General features: G+C 37.9%; 1 pseudogene; it reads left to right on the top strand.

Moving 5' to 3' along the window:
- The window catches only part of LOC101559861, a 35,179-nt pseudogene that overhangs the window by 2,040 nt on the left and 28,886 nt on the right, over window positions 1–4,253 (top strand).

The raw sequence follows: 4,253 nt of genomic DNA, 5'->3' as shown, positions 1-4,253 counted from the left end.
GCCAAGCAATTCAATAGGAACAGATCAAAAAAAGTTTATAGGAAGAGCACTTCAGGTAGTCTCTGGTCTTTCAACTCAGATCCTTCTGCTCCTGTATGGACTCACACCAGACTCTGCAGTGAGCTCCAAGCCTTCAGCTTCTGGCTGTACCCTCTGCCTCCTCAGCACATAGACAGCCCTTGTGCATTTTCCCCCCCTTGACTTTCCAGTGCCAGTGTAAGCCCACTGTGTCAATCTAGTGACCCCTGATACAAAGTAGTACTGTAGACATCTAAGGGGAGTCACATAATTTTCTGTTGATCCTCTGTGACGTCAAAAACTATTTATGTTTGCCTAAACTCATTATTTCATTAGAGGTTTATGTTTGTATTTAAAGGCTTATAGCATCACACAAAAAGAATTCATATTCATCTGTGATTTGTTGCTGTTATTGTTGTTGGAAAGCAGTTTTTCTTAGCAGTATATAAAATTTCTAACTCTCTGGGATAGTACTTACTAGAGTAAGAAAGAGGAGAACACAGCAGCCTACTCAGAAAATATATTTTAAAAGCCTTTAATATTGCTAAGTATACCAATAAATCTCATTTATCTATAGGATTGTGATACCCCCAAAATTATGTGTAACTTGAGAACTGAAAGATTCATGCAGGTTCCACAGTTAGTCTACTATCAATCAGAGCATTCTAGAATCCTGATGGAATTTCACGTGTGGTCATTACCAGTCACATTTCCTTAGTTTCATTAAACAGAAATAAAAATTGCATTCTGTTTCAACCAATTCTCATTTTTTTTCTTGATATTGATAGATTTTTCCCTCTTCTAGTAGAAATTCTCCTGGTCATAAATCAAAAACCAGATGGATTCATTTTATAGAAGAATCAAGATAATTAAACATGAAAACCAAAGAACACTATAAAACAAAAGCGCACGTGTGTTCCCATCTAGGAGATCTGCAAGCAGTTATAGTGTTGTAATTTTTTTTCCTTCGTGGATCAATTCCTAAGCCACCTGTCATGTATTCAGCAGTACTTTCTCAACAGTTTACACTCAGTTGTGTAAACTGAGAATTTGCACAAATTTCTCCCAAGAAGAGCTCTCTTTAACATAAAGTTTTGGCTAGAGTAATTCCTAACCTAACAAAGAATAATGAGATACAACATTTACATGTCTAAACTAAGTGCCACTGACAGAAAGCATTTCTTATTTTGCTGTACATCTAACAGAGGGTACAACTTCTAATGAGCTCATAATCGTAAGCTTTAATCACCCCAGGAATATTACAGTAAGTGTTGATGAGAAAGTGAGGAAGGAACTGCAGAAACAACAGATTTTACAGTCAAAAATGTGAACACCATATGAGGTGCCTCAATTCACAGCTAGGCGTGACACTACGAACAGCCCATGAACTCACAATGTGTCACACTTCAAAGAAGCCTAGACCTGTGTTCAAGTGCAATCTGTAACACTTTCCTTACCTTTGACATCAGTTCTGTCTCACCTTCTGGGATTTTCTGAATGGGATTCATTATGTAAAAATTCAACTCATTACAGCTTTTAATTTCAAAAATAGACACAGAAAAGAGTGCTACAGTTGATCACCAACTGTTTGTTTATTTATATCCTGCCTTTTTATAAGGGATTTAAAACAGCAGCTAAAGATAAATAAAATAGGATACGATAGTACATATTAGAAATAGGTGAGAAAAAAAGAAAATGTTCTGAAGGTACAAAACAAAGGCAAGAATGAAGTCCGTTCACATAAGGTTCAGTTGTACAAGGTGGTCCTGCCCGTATGTGTGGAGACTATTCTAAGATTCAAGGACATCATTAAATAAACCCAGTGGGACTGACTTCCTGTGGAAGTTGCTACTTGGGCCTTCATTTTGTGGTTTCTTTCTTCGGGTCATCATCATTTCTATGAATTTAAAATGTTAGATTAAAAGTAAATCTTCAAGATGCAGCAAACTACAAGAAGTAGTAACTTATCTATTTCAGGTCACTGGTTCCTCTGGATTATGTTGTACACTGTTTCCCTAATGCTGTGGCTAATGTAACTATCACAGAAGAACATAGGAGGAGCTTTGAACTTTCCAAGCATTTTAAAGGGTTTACAAAAATCCAGATGTGTTTCATCCTATCCATTTCTTCCCTTAATTTCAGCACAGAAAATTCTCTGCACTGCGTTATGACTTACAGTTGCTGCTGCAGTGGGTAGTATGTGAGGCCTTTTGTGCCCCCTTGCCAGCTGAAAAATGGCATTCTTCTATCTATCCGTCTGTCCGTCTGTCCATCCATCAGTTCTTCATAAATCCATTTCTTTAAAAGATATTGAGTAAGCTCTCAATTCCAAAAGTAAATTAGGTTCAATAAGGAAGGATTTAGCAAGATACCTGACTCTCAGGATGGGGAACTACAAGACCTACCCTCAACTCCTCCCCCTTTTCAGTACTGGGGATTGGCCTAGGCCCTTTGGACTGCCGCACTGAGCTATATCACTAGTCTTTTACTTTTTTTTTTTTCTTTTGTGAAAAGGTCTCACTAAGTCACCAGGTTGCTCAGGCTAAACTCAAACTTGATATTTCTGCCTCAGCCTCCCAGCATTCTGACATTATAGGTATACACCACCACATCTGGCTCCTTATCTTGTGTCTAGTTGCTCTATGCAGACTCCCTGAAGCTTCGCATGGCTATTTGACATAGCCCAGACCAATGAAAGGCAAATTATTTAGAATAAATAGGCAAGTTCAGGTTTTTGGAAAACCTCTCCCGATGCAATGAAAACTTAGCTAAAGCACGGACTTTGTGTCTGCAAAGAATAAAACCCTGAACCTATAGTAAGGGCCAGTTTCTTTCATCTTGATGCTTTGCCTTTAAGAACAACAATCTCTGGGGAGATAGCCCAGCAGTCTGAGACCCTATCTGGCAAGCACAGGGACCAGGGTTCAATCCCTGGCAACAAATGCCATGCCAGCCCTGCCCCCAGAGTGCACTGAGCTGGCCACAGAGATCAGGCATGGTAGTACACATCTGCAATCCCAGCACTGGGGAGGCTGAAAACAGGAGGATCACTAGGAGTCTGAGCTGCATAGTGAGACCCTGTACAAAAAAATAAATAAAAGATTTAAAAAACAAAAAACAGTCTCTATTTGTTTAAACCACTGAGTGTATAATCTTCTGTTACTTGCAGTCTGAAGCATTTCAAACTAAAACAAGAAACTGAGAGTTTATTTTGAATATTAACACAAATAGTCATAAAACACAAGACAAAAAGAGAAAATATGCTCTCAAATATCAACAAACTATTTCCATTCAAGTTAAAGAAAAAGAAACTTGTGGGAGGGAAAAGAGGGTAAAAAAAAATGACAATATTTTTGCTGTTATGTGTATTTCCCCCCGTAACAGCACTTTAGAAATAACTGAGGTAACACGTTCTTATCAAATCCTGGACACTTAAACTGTCACGCTCAGGGCCCAGGAAACAATGCAGCTAACTTAGTACATTAGAGACAGATAATAGTGAAGAAAAACTAATATTTTGGGGCAGAAGTTGTAAAAGCTTCCCTGTGCTAGCTTGGGGTAGAAGAGACTTTTTAAACTTTGATAAATGTTGGATAATTGTTGATAAATGTTGGATGATACTAGGATTGCTCTTGTCTTTCTCTTTTAGATACTTTAATAATGGTCTGTATCATTTCGTAGGGCTCTAAAAAGGATTTGTATAACTGCATTGGATTAAATACTGCACAAGGCCTAAACTTCAGACAAATTATGGAGGGCCAGAATATTAAAGTTTCATGTGCATTATTATTTTGTCATCACTACAATCTCACAAATGAGCTGTCATATTTTATTTGTGGGCACTGAGGCTTAAAGGACTAAGATGTTTGCTTCAGTCTTTACCTTCGGAAAGATGACAGTGGAAATTGAATAAGTTTTGCCAGCTCCCAAGCCCTTATAACTTTCTGTTAAACTGTCTGGTCTAGATCAAAATGGAAAGGAGGTTGATTCAAACAGGGCTGAAGGCATTTCTTAGACAGGACTTGTAAAATGCCACAATATAAATAACCAGAAACCAAAACGTTTATTACTCTGCATAAAAATCGTTTCCTGTTCCTTGAAAAGCAGCTACACCAGTAACTAGAGAGGTGACCTTGGAATCATTTTTGCATATCTCTGGCCCTCAGTTTTCTCTCTCATAAGGAAAATGACTATGAGAAGGCAATGAGATAGTACATGTAAAGCACTTAGTTATC

This window comes from Octodon degus, unplaced genomic scaffold (genome assembly GCF_000260255.1).
Source record: "Octodon degus isolate 3935 unplaced genomic scaffold, OctDeg1.0 scaffold00004, whole genome shotgun sequence".
Classification (NCBI taxonomy): Eukaryota; Metazoa; Chordata; class Mammalia; order Rodentia; family Octodontidae; genus Octodon; species Octodon degus.
This window is presented reverse-complemented; position numbering and strand designations above follow the sequence as displayed.